We start from the raw sequence: 22206 nt of genomic DNA on the forward strand, positions 1-22206 counted from the left end.
ACTGAAATTTGTGGAATTTAAATGAGGCCAGTGAGGGTTAGGAAGGGGGCTGTTTTTGTAACTGAATATTTAACTAATACTTAGTGGATTTGCTTATCAATTGACCTATCAAAATTTACATATTACTCTTACTTCTCGCTGAAAGCATATTATGCTTCATTTGCTAGAATATATGAGTAATAGTGAAAAATTGATATGTGTGATTTACTACATGTCAGTTTGATTTACCTCACTTACCAATCATAGGTCAACATAGAAAAAATGCGTGTACCACCATTAATCTTTTGTATAGATATTATTAATCATGTGTAGTTTTTAATATGCAAGGCATTTCTACTACTGTTGCTAAAATAATTCATTATTGTCCTCATTTTTTAATGGGAATTTATCAACAGAAAATACAATATATCCTGGGCTATAATTTAGCGTCTTTTGCTATTTTCAAGTATGTTTACCAGCAAAGTTAGTGATCTTTTCATTGTTGCTGAAATTTCTATAGGCATCAAAAGTGACTTTCTATGTGGCATTGGAAAGAAAGGACAAACCATATCCATTTATCCTGATTATTCGGATTGATGCAGAATCATCAGTGTAGTTCATGAGTGCTTTCTGCAACATATTTAAGGATGGCATTTTATAAAAGTACATGAATCTATTGCTTGAACTCGTATATGTCCTAAGCAATGAGCATATTTGTTTTAAGGTTCTGGGTAACTTGTAGGCAGCAAGTGTTGTACTGAAACTGTTAATTAATAATTCAGCCCTCCTTTTTCTCGTAAAATAAATGAATATTCTTTCTTGAGACAGATATTTTGATAGTTTTATTTCCCAAGTAGCAAAAATGTGGATCTGTATATGCTGGAAGGAGAATCATTCTTCTGCCAGAAGCAGACGTTCCAATTTTGGGCCTATTCCATTGGCAAAATCCCCATTTTAGTTTTATGCCAGTTCATGAAGGATGGGATCAGGCCTTTATTTGAAGCTGAAAGCACTTGATGTGGAAACAGGAAATGCACATTGCTAACCTTCTAGAAATATGTGTGACTATTTTCAGTCATAAATCAGTTTCCCCTCCTCCTAAACAATGATGCCATTGTACTCATCATATCTGATGAGTTCTTGAAATGTTATAGTAAGTCTATCTTCAAAACATTATAAGAGGATAATCAGCTGCTTTAGAAGGTCCCCATCTGGAGTATAGAGTTCTTTTACTGAAAGATGTTTTGCCTTTCTGAGATAGCTCTCACATTTCATCATCTGTTGTGCAGAGATGAAGTGCATATGAAAAGTCAGTGACTCTGAATCCATCTGTTGTTATTATTTTCCACTGATAATTGGCTCGAACAATGAAATGTCTGTGTCTGTAGCCTTTGAAACGATATACTCTGTTTATTTTGTGGAGGTCCCACTCTCCTCCCTCAAAACTCTGGATCTTTTTTATGTGCTTTATTTCCTAACAACTACTATATAGTCAGTTGAGCTTCTCTGGAAATGGTAATTTGAACATTCGTACAGATATCTCACCACTCACCTAAAGCGAATCCTGTGGAAAGGAAACTTACAGCAGAAGAGATGGGCAAATCCAAAATACAATGATATCTACTTACATTGTTTCATTTTCCTTATTCAAACATTATTTTAGCTCAACATTTATTAGCCCTGGAATTGGAAACCATCTATAATTGTATAAAATGTTCAGTTGCATTGTGTTTGGTGTGATATAGAACATTAATATTGGATTTCGCTAACAGCACTCCCCTCCTCTCCCTCCCTCCCCCTCCCTCCCTCACACACAGACAAACACCACCACCAGCTAAAACTGCCAAAACAGTCATTAGAACTTCCATATGGATTTTTTTTAAAAAGCTCATACATAGTGATAAACTGATTACAGTTTGCTCTGTATTTTATTTCATCCTGATTAGATCTCTTATCTGCCACCTTATTTTAAAGGTCAGTTCAGTGCAAAAGTAGTGAACATTAGAGGTGTTCCTGGAATCTTCTTGATGAGGGTTTTAAATACGCTTTGTCAAATATTATTTTTCCTAAATTATCAAGGAAATAAATTCCAGCTTCTGAATGCAAGAAAAGTTTTAAATAATATTTCCAAATTCACCACCACATCTGTGGTCAGTGAATCTGGGTGGAAAATTTCCTCCAGTATCTTCCAAGACATGGAGGAAGTCTCTGATAATTATCAAGGAGAAGATTCTCCCTTTGGGATCACTATAGTATTCCTACTGGGGAAAAAATGTAATGATAGGCGTTTCTTCATGATGTCCTCTCTTGGTGTGTAATAGAAGCCAAGGAGCTTCCAGAGCCCTGGATATATGAGTGTACAATGAAAGACAGAATATTTGTGCACAAACAGTTCTGGCTCCCAATACTTCACAGATTTTTTATCCATGAAATAGCAAGAGAGCCTCTAAAATAAACATTAAATGTATAAAAGCCACTAAAATATACAATGAGAGAAAATCCCACTTTCTACAAGCACTGATGGTATTACCTAGTTTGGATAATGAAATGTGTGCAAGGAAACAACCAAGTGAAGAAAGCACCAAGGACCCCACATCTGTATAAAAGCACCCACATTTTTTCGATCAGCGAAACTTCCATTGATCTCTAGCCTTTTACATGAAAGCAAGTTTTCTTTTATTCAACGATTCTTTTACAAATTATGGTTAATACATAACTTAGCTTAAAATTTTTTTTAAATGTCCAAACTGTTAAAATTTGTCCTTATTAACTATACTGTCAGAAGAAAGTTATGGGCTAAGTGAGCAGCTGAAACAATTGGATTTTCTCTGCTCTCCGTCACTATCCTTTCTGCTGATTGTCCCCATCATGATCTCTCAACTAGAACATGTTAGGAGATAATGCAAAGTGATGGAGCAGAGTGTGGGAATCTATTTTGCTGGCAGATGCTATTCCTTCAGGGAGAAAAACAGTTTGATACAACCCTTGTGTTTTGTTGTCCTAAAAATGTAACAAGAAGATCAAAAGAACATGTTCCTGAAAAAAATGTTGTTGTCATCCCCATGTTGCCAACTCAGAGTGATTTAATTGATTTTTGTTCCAGCATGTAATCAGTCCTGTACATTATTGTTGCTATTATTATCTACAGTATTAAAATTGTACATCAGCAAATCATTCAGACTCTTTACAGCTTATAAGAAAACCTCCAGAGTAATGAAAAAAATGCATTGATTTAAACCACAATCCTAATGTACTTCCTCTAACACAATGTGCTTATAGGTAGATTTCAGGGTGTGCATTTTTGTCTATTGATATAGAGGTGGCTGTGCAGTCCTAGCCTGGAAGTGTAGAATCCACCACAACGACACTGGGCATATAAAGTACAGAATAACAAAGTTGGAAGGGACCTTAGAAGTCTTATAGTCCAACCCCTTGCCTTATATCAGTGATGGTTAACCTTTTCGGCACAGAGTGCCAAAACTGGAGTGCCAATGCATATGCATGTGCATGCATGCGCACTAGAGCGGCAGAACCTGGAAGAGATCAGCTGGCTGGTGTACATGCACGCGGTGGCGAGCTGCTCTTCCCAGTTCTGTCATGCATATGTGCACCGTCCAGCTGGTCTTCACGCAAAGACCACCTGTCTGGCACACGTGCGCGCAACAGAACCCGGAAGAGAGCAGCTGGTTGCTGCCCATGTGTGCTGGACCAGGTGCCCGGCGTGAATATGCACAACTGAACCTGGAAGAGCAGCCGGCGATGGCGTCCTTGCCCAAAAGAGAGGACTCTGTGTGTCACTTTTGGCATGTGTGCCATTGGTTCGCCATCACGGCCCTATACCATTCCAGACAAATAGCTATCCAATATCTTCTAAAAAGCCTCCAATGATGGAGCAATCACAGCTTCTGTAAGCAAGCCATGCCACTGATTGTTCTCACATAATCTTGCACAATTGTAATAAGTTTGAGTTTTGCTGTGATGCTGCTCAGTTTTCTATCAGTTTTTAGTGATGCCTGTCTTCAAAGCTGGTGAGGGCTTTATAGTAAAGGGCTCACCATTAGGTTGGGGCAGCAGCTGGTCAGAAGATTTCGTATCAAGAGGGCAGCTAATGTGTGCTTAAAATTTGATTTCTATTTGGTATTCCCGTTGAAAGTGACAGCATTTATTCTATAGAACTGAAGAGTAAGGAAGAAACACACCCAATGTGTAAAACTCTGGATAGTAAGGGACAGAAAGTCATAGTCAATAGCATTCACATAACTTAGACTTGGAAGAAGAGGGAGTCAAACTATTCTCCAAGGTATCTGAGTGTAGAACAAGAAGCAATGAGTGGAAACTAATCAAGGAGAGAAGCAACTTAGAACTGAGGGGAACTTTCTTGACAGTTAGAACAATTAATCAGTGGAACAACTTGCCTCCAGAAGTTGTGAATGTCCCAACACTGGAAGTCTTTAAGAAGATGTAGGATAGCCATTTGTCTGAAACAGTATAGGGTTTCCTGCCTAGGCAGGGGGTTGGACTAGAAGACCTCCAAGGTCCCTTCCAACTCTGCTATTGTATTAGATATTTCCTTTATTTACTTGAGTCCTTTATTTGGTTTATTTGGTTTACTATTTCTTGCTTCCTTTCTATGCTTTGCATAAGGTTCCTTAACCTGGAAGGGATAAATAGCATAATGGATATGTATGTATGTAGAATCAGTAGAATTAAACTTTGGCTGGATTTTGCCCATACTGTTATACCGTCACAAAGATTCTGAGTCATATGTTTGTTTTTAAGTATCACATTTTCTTCCACCTCCTTTTCCACCAAGTAGAACAGCTTAATAGAAAGTAATGGATTTTTAAAATATATATATAACGGATGCCTTTCTGGAACATTTTATGCAATAAAAATAATTTGAGCATTTGAGCAGCTTGAGCATTAAAATTGTTACTTGCTGATTTTGAAGCAGCTACCAAAGAGGAAGAAAAAAAAAATCCTTATTTTTTTTCCTCCACATATTTCAGGGGGTAAGTTGCAAAGTCCATTTTTGGAAATAAACAGTATAGTTGTCAACACATTTGCTTGAGAAAAAAAAAGTTTTGAAAATATCACAGGAATCTACTTTTAAAGTAAGCTTGCTTAGCAGATCAAAACCTATAATTCTGATGAATTTGGGGTTTAATTAGAGAAAGTATTTCTACCTACAGTTTCTTTTCTGCATGTCTGTCTCTTTGTCTTCTACTGCTTTGAAAGGTGTGTGGGTGAGGAAATATTTTCTTTTGTAAAGGCAACTCTCAATTTAGTACTTAATATTATTCCTATTTATTAGTTGTTATTGCTGTTCTTTAGGAAAGGATTGCGTGTAACTGTGTGATCTTTCAGCCACCATCTCTATTAAACAAGCTGTGCAGCTTGTGAGAGATCAGGACAGGTAGAATGCACAGCAGGCGTCTGATTTGAGCCAGTTACTCATTTGCTGAGTGTTTGTGTTTATGCAAAGGGGCCTCTTCCTGCATATTTAATCTAGAGTAAGGCAGTGGCTTTTGTTGTGTTTAGACCACATACCTTCACTTCTTCCTTACACTGCAGCCAACGTTGAAGCGGAGAAAGTCTGGGTAGTTAGAAGTGTGCCTATAGTGTTTCAGGATTCTCAACTTTTCTCACTTGGTTGGGAATTACTGCTACAGTTCAAAGCTTCTTCATTAATGGGTAAGTGTATACTGTCAAATGCCACTTCTTGTCCACTTCTTAACTAACTGTTCAGCATTATTTCTTAATTCAAGTTTTAAAAGAGCCTTAGTTTTAAAGAGTTAGTTGCAGCCGTTCAGATGGCAGACTTAGCTTTTCTGTGTTCTTCCCTTGCACAGAAAAATAGCAAAGCGTAACATGGCTTTTTTGGAAACTGTTAAAGAACATATTTAGCTTGCTTCCCCCCCCCCCCCCCCCGATATGTAAGTTGTTTGGATGATTATTTGTTTCTTGAAAACTTTAAAATAGTATACAACATAAGTTCTCGTTCTCTCTCGTTCTCTCTCTACCCCCCCTCAATTTCTATGTGGGAAATTACAGAAGGAATCTCATTTTTGTATCCTCAGCTAGACTCCTCAATTTTTAGTAAGGATTTGTTTTATGTGCAGTTTGTAATGATGTTTTGTGTGTGCTGATATTAATAGCACACTGGAAAAGTTAACTCTGATGCAAGCAGGAACAGAGCTACAGCGTAGGAAACCTGTTTATACTGGGGACAACAGGGGGGTGGAGGAAGATGACATCGCTGTTGCTTCTTCATAAGGGGCAAAAATCTGCATAATGGCATCCTACTTTTAACTGTTTACAAAAGCCAATTTAAAGATCACTTGCTGTTGCTTTTTAATCAAGACAAAATTGCTGCAGCATGTTATTTTATCACTTGTGCGACCAGACCATTTCTAACTGAATCTGGTTCAGAAAAGAATAAAAAAGGAAGGGGGAGAATACCTATGATTGAAATGTCTGAGAGGGACCATGCCATCGTATTCATGTTACCTGGAAGCTTCCTTTTAAGACTCCAGATTCAAAGGAAGATTATGTGTTCCTGTTGTTGTTTTTAATGAGAAAATGAAAAATAGCTAATCTTTAGCGCCTTGAATGGCAATATATTCTAGGTGTAGTGAACATAGAGATATTACTCTTTGGATCAGAAATAGGTGTTTAGGTTACCAATTAACTATTTCCTTCATCTGAGTGACTCTTCTCAAACAGAAGAGTGTGCTGTTCTACCACATGTTGCAAGTATAAGGATCTGAATAAAATTGCATCAGTGTTATTAAAATGTGTAAAGACTTGCTGGTTTTTTTTTTTTTAGTGCAGAATAACACACAAACTCAGGAACATTTTATTAACAATAAGATTCCTAAGTTTTTTTTAATAGCAACATTGTAAATAGCTTATCTAATTGTAAATGTATTACTTTTATAGTCTCTTTATGAGGAAAAAGCACCTCAGTCAAAGCGCCTTATGTGATTAGCGCTATTGTATTCTTAAATTTTGATTGATAGAGATAATAGTTTTCACTTAAAAATACAGACAGGTACTTTAACTTTCCATGACAATAGCTATTTGCATTTCTTTTATCTTTTTGTTTAACATTTGTGGGGGTTGGGACAGATTTGATTATTAACTCTTATTGCACACTGTGGTAAATGCTAAAACAAAGCTTTTGTTACAATTTCAAAGGTACAAGAGCAAATATTGTTTTTATTGCTTTGGTGTTTAAAGGCAGTAAAGGGATACCTCAAAGATAGTTTCACATGACCACAGCCAAGGTTATTGCTTTGCGGGAAGGTAAGAGAATAATCTGCCAATTCTGAAAAAAAAATCCTAGGCTTCTACGTTATGGGTCGCCTGGAAGCAGAAGCAAATTTGCCAGAAAGACAAGAATACTAGAAAGTTCTTCCTTGTGTAACGTCCCTCTTCCTCCTTAACATCAAGAGTGAAACTTAAATTCACTGGGATTTAAAAGTAGCTGGAAGAGAGGACGGTACAGATTTATGCAATAAAATATTCATGCTATGGTATTAGACATATTGGTAGAAGAATAAAATGTATATTGTGTCAAAACCTGAGAACAAACTGGAATTTTAATATAAGAAAGGAATGTATTAGAAATGTCAGCAAATGTATTTATTATATCAGGTATCACATACACTGTAAAGCTGAAACCTAAAAACTTATAGAAGTTAAATCGAACCTTTACGGAGTAAATTAGAAGTTTTTTCCCTCTTGTTTAAAACTTGTTTTAATTTTAATAGAATCGTTAATGGAATAATTCTAACACAATTGCTATAGAGTTGAAGATGGTATTATTGGCTAGATAGTACAAGAGAAGGAAATGTTGAGGAAGATTTGTTACTTGATTTCCTAAGAACTGTCAGATAGGTGTTTAGCATATCTTTTGATTGCATCGTTGATAACTTTTAGAGAATATATTGTGGTCTTCCACAAGGGTGAGCTCTGATATATTATATTAAATCATAGAAAATAAAAAAAAATCTACTGAGAAAAATACCTTTTAAGGGTAGTTCAGTATGGTTGCACTATAAACAAGATTTATATTTAAGATTTCTTTTAGCTATTATTTTTTCAAACAAGATGACTTAATCCTGCTCTGAATATTATCACTTCAGATTTGCACAAGAACAATGTAACGTATTTATGTTTACTTGGAAGTAAGACAAAGTGTGACATATGGGATTTGCCTCTCATTAAAATTTTCAGGATTACAGTTTAAATTTGGATACAATCTGAAATAGATTGCTAGGAAATGAGTACAATTAAATATAAAAAAGGACTGATGTCACTGAATTACACTATATTGTACTCTATATAAAATAATTAAATATTTTAAATATATACTTTTATTATTTTAATACTATTGGATTTTTTTAACACAATCATCCAGTATTGTCACATTTTCAAAATTAGATAAACAAAGACAGGAGCCAGTCATTTCCTTTTATCATTGACTTAAGTGAGAGAAGAATCTGATATAATTGAGCAAATGCTTCAGCATTACAATAATTTTTCATGCAGGTTACTTTACTTAAACATTCTTTTGAATTTTATTAGGAGAATTCCATTTTATTATCTTTCTACCTTTCATTTACATTTTATCGTTTCAGCATACAATCTGCTTTTATAAACATTATCTTCCTTTACATAATGTTGCTTTCAAATAATTTTGGCCTATTTTATCCATTTAAATAACAATAGGTAGGTCTTGACCAAACACATTTGGATATTCCTAATCATCTAGATTCATTTTTATTAAGAAGTAATACTGATTTTTTTTTGTCCCAGTAGCTTTTGAAACAATTGATGAAGATATCCTTTTGAATTATTTGCTAGGATTAGGCTTTAGGGGCAATATTGTAATACTGTGATGGTTACAATTTTTGTTGTTCATTTTTTTCTAGAAGAATGTTTTAGATTTTTAACACCATGGCCATTGGCTTTGATGTTCTATTTTCCATTTGTCCCTTCTGTTATTTTATACTGAAAACTGTTCAGGAAAATTCTTTAAAGCTTCCTTGTGAATAACCATGAAACAGTGATTGCTATTTGACCCTAATCCTTTCCCATCCATAAATCCAAGGAAATTATTACTGTAATACCTTTTCATGTTGCCTCAGTAGTGGGTTGTTTTCCAGGACCTTATGCTGTTTTTGCAAGCTATGTTGAGTTTCCCAGTTTCTGAGTAAGTTTGATCTGGCAACAGTTATTCATACCTAAATCATATCATATATATATTACTACAGTATATAGGACTCTGCTTGTTAGAATATACAGAAGCCACAATCATTTCAAAAGACAGCCACTATTAAGTGATGCCCAATATAAGGGTTGTACTAACCATTATGTTCTTTGCTCAAATCTACTACTTCCTATTGCATTATGAACTTGTCCAATTATTAAAGTGTATCTGATTTGAACAAAGCCTACTCTTCTCCCATCCCTGCCCACAATGGCTTCACTTTTCAGAATACCAAAAGGTACATCTCCTGTAGTGTTCTGTGGATGGTCATCTAACTCTACTCTCTTTGATATTGGATTGAAAAGCTAAGTCACATCATGCTAACTGTCTTATTAGCTTAATCTAGTAAATAGCTGGTTTGTTTGTTCGTTGTGTTTATATACCACCAGATTCAACACAGACGACTCTTGGTGGTTTACATATTAAAATATAAAGACAAATAAAAACTTAAGCAGTCAAAAAAGTATTAAGTAACCATTCATTGCTTGAAGCACTCTGATATTTTCCAGAAGACCAGCAATGTAGCAGAACATGTTAAGGCAATGGGCTAGAAATTAGAAGAACATGATATCTAGTCATACTTTAGGCATGAAGCCAATTGAGACCTTGGACAATTCTGTCTTCTCGGGGCAGGAAGAAGAAATCAATGGCAAACCAATTATGAAATCTTGTTAAGCAATGATTTGTCCAGAGAGTCATAATGAGTCAAGAGCAAATGACAACTACACTAATAAATGGGTAAATATTATTTATTTGTTAGTGTAATCATTATTTGCTGATTGGTTGAGCATAACACATTGTCATAGATCATATTTAACAACTACAATGGCAAACTTTGCTAACTTAAAAGGAGGAGATGGCAGCCAATATTAGAAAACTTTCTGTGTTTCTAAAATGGAGATGGGATTATCAGGAGAGGTATGTGTTTAATATAGGTCAATTGCACATATTTATTTGTCTTATCTAATTAAAAAGGTAAAACAAAGATCTGTAATAAAAAAACTGGGATATGAAATATATATCAAGGAAAAGATGATAATATGCAGGTAATATCATATTGCATGTATTATCAAAGGAGGCCAAGCAAGGAAATCTTACCAGGCAAGTGGAAGTCAGCTTATATCGTATTAAATATATTTTCAATGTATTAATAGAACGGCCCATATTTAATTGAAACAATTATACAGTAACCAGATACCCCCTAAATTTTAGGAAAATTAAATGTCTTACATTCACTGTATTGTACTTGAAATTAGTACTGTCTGTCAAATAACTTAGAAGACATTTTATATTTAGTCAAGGTACTATTATTAGTTTTATCTTTGTGGCAAATAAACATTTTCTAAATTAGACCCTGAAGAAAATGGCAGAACATTGTGTTTTTTAAAAGAATTACATTCTTTTTTGCATAAGAGAGAATGAGCACTTTACATAAAAGGATGGAGATATATAATCCATTTGTTGTGTAACTCAAAGCAATAATAATAGTTATAATAAATAAATAATAAAAACATAATCTGGGGAGGGGTGAACAAAAGCAACAACAACAAAAAGAACCGCTCTAATGATAAAAAAATAAAAGAATAAAAAGATAAAAGAATTAGATTCGATACATGGATACAAAGAGATGAACCCAAATGTAGCCATATCTGTGAGAACAAAGGAATCAGAGTAATATATTCCTTAAGTAAAAATAAATGGCTAGCCAGCGAGATTAGGAAACTTTGCGCTAAAGAACAAAGTGGGTCTCATCTTCAGAGTTTTTCTTTGCTCCCAAAGACTGTTTTGTTTGCTGAACAAAGCTTCTCAGCGGCTGGTACTGATAACTGTCTATCTTGTGACAGTCAACTTTTATTAGCTCTCTCTGAAAATCATTCACCATTAAACACAGTTGGATTCATTTGTTATTTTGTTTACATTTGCCCTTGTAAATGGTGCCAATGAAAATATCTTTAGTGTTGTCACTACTTCTGATCAGCCAGACTCATTGTGGTATCCATTTTGTCCTCAGGGTAAAAAGAGTGACTTTTGGGGTCTGCTGAACCTGAAGATTGCTTGACAAAAGTTTCTGAAAAGGTAAATTTTTAAAAAATCCATATTTTTTTCTTACTTGGTTTTTATTGCATTTTTACCTTGCTGGTCTGCTTGTCCATAAAAGCACCTCTTCACACAGACATCTACAATGTTTACATTTCCTGACATTCCTATCTAGGAATAAAATGAGAATGAGAGCGTCAGTGTGATAAAAATCAAAATTAGTAGACTATCCTACAACTGTATTAAAATCATACTTAAGCTGTGGAATGTTGTAAATGTTTATGCAAAAGCGACTACTGTTTTCAGTGAAAATTGCTTCTTAATGTTAAGAGTAGTCACCTTGCAATTCAATCCTTATAAAACATTATAAAAGTTTTGCTGTTATGTTATGTTTGGTTTATGTTATGTTATGTAGACTTTGTCATAGGCTTGGCTGGTAAGCAAGTTTATTAAGTCTGTTCTGAGAGATGGCAGAATCTTTTCCTCTAAAAGAAGCAAGTGAGTAGGATGGTTGGGTTGTATTCCTAAAAGAAATATCACTCACTCATTTCAAGCAAATTTACACAGGTGAATAGCCTAAGGCTGAAATCCATGGAACATTTGATTCAAAGTAACTTTGATTGAAATCAAGGAGACTTAAGATCCCAGGTTAATCTGGTACAATAGGTTGCTTCCTGTGGTTCACAACTATTTTCAAAAGTTCTTGAGAACCAGAGTAAAGCTAATTATGCTTTAGAGTATTCCTGTTTCTCTCTAATTTTGGTATACTTTTAAAATCTATTTGTGTATAGGTGCGCCTCTTGAATTGTTAACAATTAATGTCTTTGTCTTGGTAATGGTATCAGCGCTGTGTAAAGAAACCTATAGTTTTTCCATCTTAGTACGTGCAGAAATATTTCCTTTAGGAAACACTATCTAAAAGTAAGCACTGTTGTTGTTCTGCTTTACATTGGATCTTAATATAATCTGAAATGCGAACGAATGTAGACTATATGACAGGAGAGGCCATCTTTGGAAGTCAGTGGGAATACTGGATATTTTATACAAAAGGTTTTCTGGTGGATGTGGTCAGACAGAAAACATCTTTTTACCAGAATAAAAGCTAGTGAAGTTACTACTTGCCATCTAATAGGCTTTAATATTTTTTTCACCATACTTTTCCTTTAACTTGTTCAAATAAATGAACAAAAAACAAGGAACGTGATAGTCAAATAGGGATATGTCCATCTGGGCCCATGTTGTCTCCATATGCTACATTATTATATATTGTTTTGCATTACAAATGTACCATTCTGCACTTTATTGTATTATACTGTACTTTCTAAAGGGGCCAACCATTTATATATTACATGATATTTGCTACAATTCAATTGTAAATATAAGTTTTAGAATGTTAAATATTTATTTTGAAAATATCTAAAATGATATATTTATCTAAAGACTAAATACTGGCTTGCTGCTTTGCTTGTGTTTTTATGTTGAGAAAAATATTATTTCAAGAGCTGTTTCTTCAAAATAATATGGTATGGTGAGAGTTCACAAAGTCGCTTTTGCATTATAGGAAAAGTATGATGCATTTATCAACCCTGTTTTGGTTTACATTGTCACTCTGGTTGAAGTATTGATTGATTTAATTGTTGGTAAGTGACATCAAGGTTTTCAGCAGGTTTCAATAGAATTTAAACTATTAATAAGTTCAATAAATGGAATATATTTAAAATCAACTGTAATTATGGAATGAACAATAAAGGTTGACATACAATAAGATATTCAGAAACCACATTTATGATAATTTCCATTTTGCACTAAAGGAACCACTTCGAAGTACTGTTTCCAAGTTTGACTAACCATGAAACTTAGATGATTCAACTTGAGTAAATGTCTATAGAGCAGAACATAGAAGCCAGAATGGAGGAACGTGCAGTTGCTTGCTTTACACAAGTGTGTGCTATTTCTTTGACGCATGAAAGGGAAAACACTTGTCAGAAAAACAGTTGACAAAATCTTATCTTCAAGTCTTCTCATTGCTACCCATTGCCACTCTAATTTAATGTAAATTTGCTGCTTGCCATCTTCTTTTTCTTCGTACAATTAAAGCACATGAAATAATTATGTACAGTCCTCGACTTCAACAGTTCATTTAGCGATTATTCAAAATTACGAGGATGCTGAAAAAAATGACTTATTACCGTTTTTCACATTTAGCATGCCCATGGTGATGTGATTAAAATGCTTAGCAACTGACTCATATTTATGATAGTTGCAGTGTTCCAGATCTCTTTTTGCGACCTTCTGTCAACCAAAGTCAACGGGGAAGCCAACTTCAGTTAATAACCCTGTTACTAACTTAACAATTGCAGTGATTCACTTTACAATCATGGCAAAAAGAAGTCATAAAATGGGGCAAAACTCACTTCACAAATGCCTCACTTAGCAACAGAAATTTTGGACTCAATTGTGGTCATAAGTCGAGGACTACCTGTATAGACACAGAGATGATCATGCTGTAGTCTCGTTCTCTTTAGCTGTGCATTTACTAAAATGTTAGCATAGTCTCTGTGTGAGGCAGAACTTGGAAGAAGGCACAGAACTGAAGAGAGCAGTGTTCATGATGTAGCTCCATGACTGTGCTGAGAAAATAAATACACGAAGGTGCCTTACACAACATCATTAATGTTTCTTCTTGTGTAGTAGCTTGTCTAGGTTTGTGACTTATTTCCCCTCCTCCCAGCCTTCTGAAAAAGCCAGATACTAAATCTGGTACATTGTAAATACAGAATGAGATACAACGCATATTACAACTAGTATATCAATTTCTGTCGTCATGCATTCCCCTCAAGTCCTGCCAGGATACCTCTTGTGGCAGGAGCACAATGATGTAATAGACAGAAGGAATAAGGAGGAAAAGCGCCAACTAAGGCAACAGTCAGATAAAGTTGGAAATGTTAAGGAGGAAAACTTAATTGGAGTAAATGGTGAAGGAAAGAGAAATGAAGCCGGAGACAGACTTAAAAGGTTCTCCCATTCCAGTGATTTACACCATTTATAAAATAATCCCTATATAAATGGACATCACCAGATATCCACACAGCTTAAAGAAGCTGTATTATTGGTGTAAGGGGGAGGAAAAACTGAGTTACAACAGCAAAGACATAGCCAGGAACTGGTTGATCATAATCTGTTTATGAGCAATTTCCAAGTCACGCTAAAAACAAAAGAAGAAAGCCAGCCAATGTCCATAATATGATCTTGAGTTTACACTCAACATTTTCAAGGGGAATATCAGGAATCACTTTGAAGCCCTGGAGCTCATTCATATGGAACCACAAGAACTGAGGGATGAAATCAAAAGAAATTATTAAGGATGAATATCAAAAGGGACTGCCAAAGAACAAGACACGGAAGAATGCTAACAGGTAACAGATACTGAAAATTGCCAAGAAGGAAAAAAAAAAGCCAAAGCCAATGAAAATAAACAAGAAGAAATTTATCAAAGAATTTTTAGAAGAGACCAGAAACAATATTACAAACAAACATGTATGCAGATATTTAAGATCGAAACAGATAAGGAAAAACAACTGAAGTTTCCAAAAGTCAGAAAGAAGTTCCATTGGACCACATTGGACAGATAGAAATTGATTAAAAAGATTAAAGAAAAATGGTTTCAAAATTGAAGAAGAAATCTCAATAATCTATTTTATGATGATAATCCTATTCTGATAGTTGAAATGATCTATGCACTCCAGTAACAAAGGTCAAAAAGCACAGAAAAAAACCCTGAAGGATTAAGATTATAAACTAACGAGAACAAGTACAGCAACCAGTTTCATGGATTGATATTGAAGGCACTGAAGTGGTAGAAACCTTCTCTGTCTGTTTTTAATCTTAGTCCAGTGTTTTTACAACTGTGCTTTAGTAATGAAATTCAAGGAGCATGGTGAGAAAAAATGAGATTAATATTAAATATAAATAAGGCCAAACTAATGACAACATGTATAGCAACCAATCTTAGAACTGACAATGGAGAGACACTGCAGTAGTGAAGACTCCTGAGAATATCATAGATAACCAAGAAAACAAAGAAATGAATGGAAGAACAAATCAAACCAGAATTCTCACTTGAAGTAAACATGACAATTCAAATTATCTTATTTTGTCTATGTTCTGCAAATATCCAACTGCTTCAAAGAGTTCATTCTGAAAAGGTATAAGGAAAGAAAAGGAGACCATCACCAATATTAAGAATAGACTAAAGAGTAAGATGGGAGCTACTAATCATCCCAGTGAAGGTCTACACCTGCTTGGTTGATACCAAATTGATGACACATAATCAATCTTTCAGTTTCATACACATACGCTTTGTTCACTTCAGTACAGTATATAAAGCCACAGTGAACTTCATTGTTACAATGATTGATTTGGTTAGAAGTGGAAAATTCGAGCCCATTTGTCAGGAAAGGTATGGATGCTGCTAAGGAAATAAATACTCTGTTAAGACAGTTCTTGAGGGGTTTTGTTTTTTTTTTTTGCAATTTTTTAATGCAAATTTAATTAATTTTTAATTTTTTAATTATTTTGGGATGGAAACACTATGAAACCTTGCCACCACAATTGAACCCAAAATTTATGTTGCTAAGTGAGAAATTTGCTAAGTGAGTTTTGCCCCATTTTATGACTTTCCTTTGTTAAATGAATCACTGCAGTTGTTAAATTAGTAACACGGTTTAAAGTGAATCTGGCTTTCCCATTGACTTTGTTTGTCTGAAGGTTGCAAAAGGTGATCACATGACCTGGGACACTGCAACAGTCATAAATGTGAGTCAGTTATCAAGCATCTGAATGTAAATCACATGACCACGGGGGGTGCTGTAACAGTCATAAGTGTGAAAAATGGTCATAAGTTATGTTTCTCAGTGCGCTGTAAATAAGTGAACTAAGTACTGTCACTGAGCAAATTGTTGCAAGTCAAGGACTATCTCAGTGGTGGGATACGACTGGTACGCCCCGGTATGGGTGTACTGGTGCCTGCTGGGAGCACCAGGTACCATTCGGGTACGGTGCTCTGGAGGGCCCACGGCCCTCCCACTCTCCTTACCGCTATTTGAGCCGATTGGAGCATTTGCGCACACGCACAGTGTATGGCGCCTGTGCGATGCTCTGCCGAGCAGCTGGACCGTCGCGGGCAGTGGGTACGCATGTGCATGTGCTTGGCGCCCAGCCCTGTTGCACCGTACCAGTTGCAAGAGGATCCGAAATCCACCACTGGAGTATCTGCACAGTATATCAGAAAAACCTTGAAAGTGGATAGATGTTCACCATATATTTAAATGTAACTAATACAGAATTATTTTTTCCATTATTCTAGTTTTCCGGCTTTTCATACTTAAAAGTGTATAGAATTTTAAAGTTACATTTGAAATTTCACAAGACACCAGCAAACCAGCAGTATGAACTAAGATTTCAGATTGCATTTTTTAAAAGTGTGCTTTTTTCAGTATAAATAAAATTGACTTTTGGATATATTGGCATCTTACCATTTAAGTCTCTCCTGTGCAATTTTTAAAATCTACATTACACTGATTTTGCATTTTCATTATTCTGTTTCTCCAACCAGATGTTCTCAAAATTATTATTTATTATTTATTATTTTATTGAACTTATTAGTCGCCCCCTCTCCCCACAGGGACTCGGGGCGACGTACAGAGCAATAATCAAGATAGCACCATATATCGTGCAGAGGAGGTAAAAATAAGTCCATAAATAAGCATACTTACAAAATTTAAAACCCCAAAAATATTAAACTCTAAAAACTTTAAAAAACAAAATTTCCCATAACTTAGATTACATTGCTTATATTATTTCATTAGTATTCCAGTCTTCACATAATGTGGGAATAATAGAACTGTTGTAAAAGTTATTTAGAATTCACAAACTTGAGGAAAATTTGGTCTTTTCTAGATGTATCTGATTTTTACAGTATTAGTTTTACACCACATTAAATACGAATGTTCAGGAAATGATATGTGGATATTGCTTGTTTGCTTGCAGCTATACAACATTCACTAGGTAATAATATAACTAATTGAATGTAAACAAGAATTATGAAAAATAGTGAACAAGAAAAAGCACAGCAAGATTTTGAACAGTAGTGTGGACCAGAGGAATACCCCAAATAAAGAAAAATACTTGGCAATATGAAAATGCTATTGGAAGTATCAGATGAGCTTCATTATGTATTGGGTGAGGGAGAGCAAGCCTAACAGACTAGCCAGTGAATATGGAAGGAATAAGTTAACAAAGTATTTTATAACACACAACAGTAATTCGAATCGGATATTACCAGAGCATACATGGGTTGCTGCAAGGTTATCTCTGTCCATATGGAGCTCATAGTTGTTCTATCAGGTTAACTAATAGGAGGTTTTCAAACCACCAAAGGTAACAGTTTCCATAGTGATAACAATTGATTGAAAAGTAAAATGTGAATTTTTAGAGGAAATGCAACTCTTTCCAAAGTAAAATGAATACTTCCTAATCAAATATTCATTTACTTTTGTAAGGTTTGAAAGTTTATAAATAACAGTCTAATAATAAGCTACTATACTAGGAATTCCACAATTGAGCCTAAAATTTGTGTTGCTAAGCAAGGCATTTGTTAAGTGATTTTTGCCCCATTTTACAAGCTTTCTTGCCACAGATGTTAAGTGAATCATTGTAATTGTTAAGTTAGTAACACGGTTGTTAAGTGAATCTTATTTTCCCATCGACTTCGCCTGCCAGAAGGTTGCAAAAGGTGATCACATACCTCAGGGAGAGTGCAACCATTATAAACATGAACCAATTGCCAAGCTTCCAAATTTTGATCATGTGACCATGGGAATGCTGAAACCGTCATAAGTGTTAAAATGGCCGTAAGTCACTTTTTTCAGTGCCATTGTAACTTTGAACGGTCACTGAATGAACCATTATAAGTCGAGGACTACCTGTATTAAGTAGTGACCCCCTTTTCTTTTGTAATGTTGTTCCTTCTGAAATGTGTGACATGCTTACAGTTACCAGCATTGGTTAAAGATTCACCACTTAGTCCTTTCTTGTATGAAAGTTGTATGTATAGTTGTCACTGTGAAAGACCGAAATTGGTGAATGTCGACATTCACCGGTGAATGTTGGTGAATGTCGACATTCACCGGTGAATGTCGACACATACCAATTTCGGTCTTTCACGGTGACATATATAACGTATATGGCGTAACGCTTTACTTTTGCTTTTCAATTCGCGGTCCTGGAAACTACTTGTTCTAACCGCGCAGGATCGCAGGTTTTTTTTTTTAAAAAGTCCGCGAATAGAAGACGCTTAAAAGGAAGCGAGGAGCCGAGGTATTAGGGTAAGGGTATTAGGGTAAGGGTGTTGAGAGGATAAGGACATACACCAAGCGACTATGTGAATGTCGACATTCACCGGTGAATGTCGACATTCACCAGATTTCGGACTTTCATTCACCGGTGAATGTCGACATTCACCAGATTTCGGACTTTCACAGTAACATAGTGACAAGTTGTACGTTTAGTAATTGCCTCATTTAGCCACTATTTCCAGTTTTATGATGGTGATGAAAAAGTAACTTTACGACCAATTCTTGCATTTGCAACATTCATATGCCTGCAAAGCAAAGGCAAGTTGAAATAAAGAGTGTAATCAGTTTCACCTTCTCATTTGCTTTATAAATTAATGGGATTTTTTTTACCATTTTCATCTATAATTAATGCTTAGTATTTTAATTGCTTATAAATTGTTTTTATATAAATAAGTAAATTAAAGGTGTGCTTCAAATCCAATACACTATTTCAGAACTTTTCAGAAAATTAATCAAATTAAACTCCTTCAGAGGACTAAATGTTGATTGAAGTTGAAGAAATAAAAGCTTTATGACATCCCTTGAGCAGCGTTGTTGTTGTTGTTGTTGTTAGTTGCAAAGTCTTGTCCAACCTATCGCAATCCCATGGACAATGTTCATCCAGGCCTTCCTGTCCTCTACCATACCTTGGAGTCCATTTAAGCTCATGCCTACTGCTTTGGTGACTCCATCCAGCCACCTCATTCTCTGTCGTCCCCTTCATCTTCTGCCCTCAGTCTTTCTCAGCATTAGGCTCTTTTCCAATGAGTCCTTCCTTCTAGGAAGGAAGTATTTGAGTTTCATCTTCAGGAGCTGGCCTTCTAAAGAGCAGTCAGGGTTGATCTCCTCTAGGACTGACCGGTTTGATCGTCTTGCAGTCCAAGGGCTTCGCAGGAGTCTTCTCCAGCACCATACTTCAAAGGCCTCAATTTTTTGGCGCTCATCCTTTCTTATGGTCCAACTTTCATAGCCATACATTGCAACTGGGAAAACGGTAACCTTGATTATACACACTTTAATTGGTAGGGTGATGTCTCTGCTTTTTAGTATGCTGTCTAGATTTGCCATAGCTTTCCTTCCCAGGAAAATCTGTCACTACCTCCATTTCCCCCCATCTATTTGCCAGGAATTGAGAGGGCCACATGCCATGATCTTAGTTTTCTTAATGTTGAGTTTCAAGCCAACTTTTTCACTCTCCTTCTTCACCCACATCAAGAGGCTCTTTAGTGCCTCTTCACTTTCTGCCATTAGAGTGGTATCATCTGTATATCTGAGTTGTTGATATTTCTCCTGGCAATCTTAATTCCAATTTTTGATTCATCTAGCCCCGCCTTTCTCATGATGTGCTCTGCAAATAAGTTAAATAGGCAGAGTGACAGTATACAGCCTTCCTGGACTCCTTTCTCAATTTTGAACCAATCCGTGGTTCCGTGTTCAGTTCTCACTGTTGCTTTTTGACCCCCGCGTATAGGTTTCTCAAGAGACAAATAAGATGGTCTGGTACTCCCATCTTTTTAAGAACTTGCCACAATTTTTTTGTGATCCACACAATCAAGGGCTTTAGCATAGGCAATGAAGCAGAAGTAGATGTTTTTTCTGGAACAACCTAGCATTCTATGGTCCAGCTTACATTGACAATTTGATCTCTAGTTCCTCTGCTTCTTCGAAATCTTACCTGTACTTCTGGTAGTTCTCAATTTCATAATTCTGTAGCCTACCTGCCAATAAAGGAGAATATTTGCACCTCAGGGTTGAATCGAGGGATCCTTAGTGCTCTCGGAACTTGGTTGCTTTCTTACAGATGATGACATTACCCAGTTTGGCTAATGAAATGTGCTCAAGTAGAAAAAAACGAAGCACAGAGAGGTCCAAGCACTCCTCATTTTGCAGATAACCTTTTAATTTTGATTTTCTGTAAATAAAAATTCCTGTCAGTTTTTGATATAATTTGATGAAATTGATAGACTATTTAATCTCTTCTTTAGAGATTAAACCTACACATTGATAGATGCAGGTTTTTCCTATGCTTGTCTATATAATGTCTATGCAAAGCGCAGTTGTTATAGAGGTTCTGTCTAATTATAGAAGGTCAAGTGTAGGTGTTTTAGAGCTTTGCGCCTTTCAATTTATTTTTAACAAGAAATGAAAGTCCCCATGACTTTATTAGAATGAGAATCCCACCCTCAAGAGCTATGATTGGAGAACCTCTGATGAACCACTTCCTGTGGATCTTTAAACCACTTCTCTTTTATCTCTTTCCAGGCAAATGCTGTTTTTAGAGCTGTGCAAAACATTTGAAAGGGGCCCTTCATAGAATGCAATGATGCAGAGGAAGAGACTCTTCTCAATATGTGAACAATTGTCCTCAAGGACACTTGTACAACTGCTTAAAAAGAGTTTCCTAATTACAAGTACATTCTCTTAGGTCCCTGTACTTTGTAAAGTGTCTTTTGAATGTCTTTTTTTTGGGGGGGGTCTCCATTTTTGTTTCTTTTTGGAGACAGTGTCTTCCTTTCCGTACTACTGAAAAGCTCTGGATTTTTCTCAAATTCTTACCAAAATTCAAACTGGTTCTAGTAATTTTGGAAATCTGTGATTCAACTCAATGAGTTATCTGATTGGTCCAAATAAGCCTAAATTTAGAATGTAGAATTCATCAGAATCCACTACTTAACTCTTAATAACTACTGTATCAACATTTCCATCATGAATTGATTGAGAATAGAATTGCTTTCATGGTTTTTTCAAAAAATAAAAATATCACATATATAGCACTTACTAAATTGTATTGGGGCTGGAAATTTACTGGCTAACTTTCATCCTGTAGAGAATAGGCACTAGACCTACAGGAGAAGAGGAATGTAATGGAAAAGATGAATGAATCTAATTTAAGTGATGCTATTGACATTAGAATGTTACATTTGGACAATTTAAGTTCAGTAACTTTGATTGTCTTATTTATGATGAATACTATTAGTGTGTTATTGGTTGTTCATTAAAGTACAATGATCTTTCTTTAGATGCCTATAATAAATATTTGATATTATAAATTTTCTGATTGTTTAAAAGAAAGCTGATTTCAGTGTGAAAATAAGAACAAACATTGAAAAAGCATTTTCTTTCAAGTTATTTCTAAATTTGAAGTATTATTTTAGTATATTCCTTCTCTTCCCCCCTCCATTCCCAAATAATTATTTAAAAGCCAGCCAAATTTGAACACTGTTAAGTCTTATATAGTTCAACAGATGGAACAATTTACTACATGTTTTTTTCCAGTGAAACCAGAACTAAAACTTATTATTAACTAGGTCAGGCCTACGAAAGTTAAATCCATGCATTCCAAGTTGTTTCTCTATTCAACCTGTCTTCAAAATAACACATTAAAGTGAAATTCTGAGATTCTACAGGAAAAAAAACCATGTTTAATAATACTGTTAAAGTTTTATACATGATAATATTCTAAATTCATGTAACAAGTTCAATAAATATTTCAAATCTTTGGTTGCTGCATGTAAAAAA

General features: G+C 35.3%; 1 protein-coding gene across 11 annotated transcripts in view; it reads left to right on the forward strand.

The window, feature by feature from the left end:
• Positions 1-22206, forward strand: part of FOXP1 (forkhead box P1) — a 657906-nt gene that overhangs the window by 294434 nt on the left and 341266 nt on the right. For all 11 annotated transcript variants that reach the window (XM_081937955.1, XM_081937944.1, XM_081937964.1 and 8 more), the window contains one exon: positions 11268-11332. The gene's annotated coding sequence lies outside the window, so the exon portion shown is untranslated. The remainder of the gene's footprint in view (positions 1-11267; positions 11333-22206) is intronic.

This window comes from Natrix helvetica (genome assembly GCF_964273705.1).
Source record: "Natrix helvetica genome assembly, chromosome: 1".
Lineage (NCBI taxonomy): Eukaryota > Metazoa > Chordata > Lepidosauria > Squamata > Natricidae > Natrix > Natrix helvetica.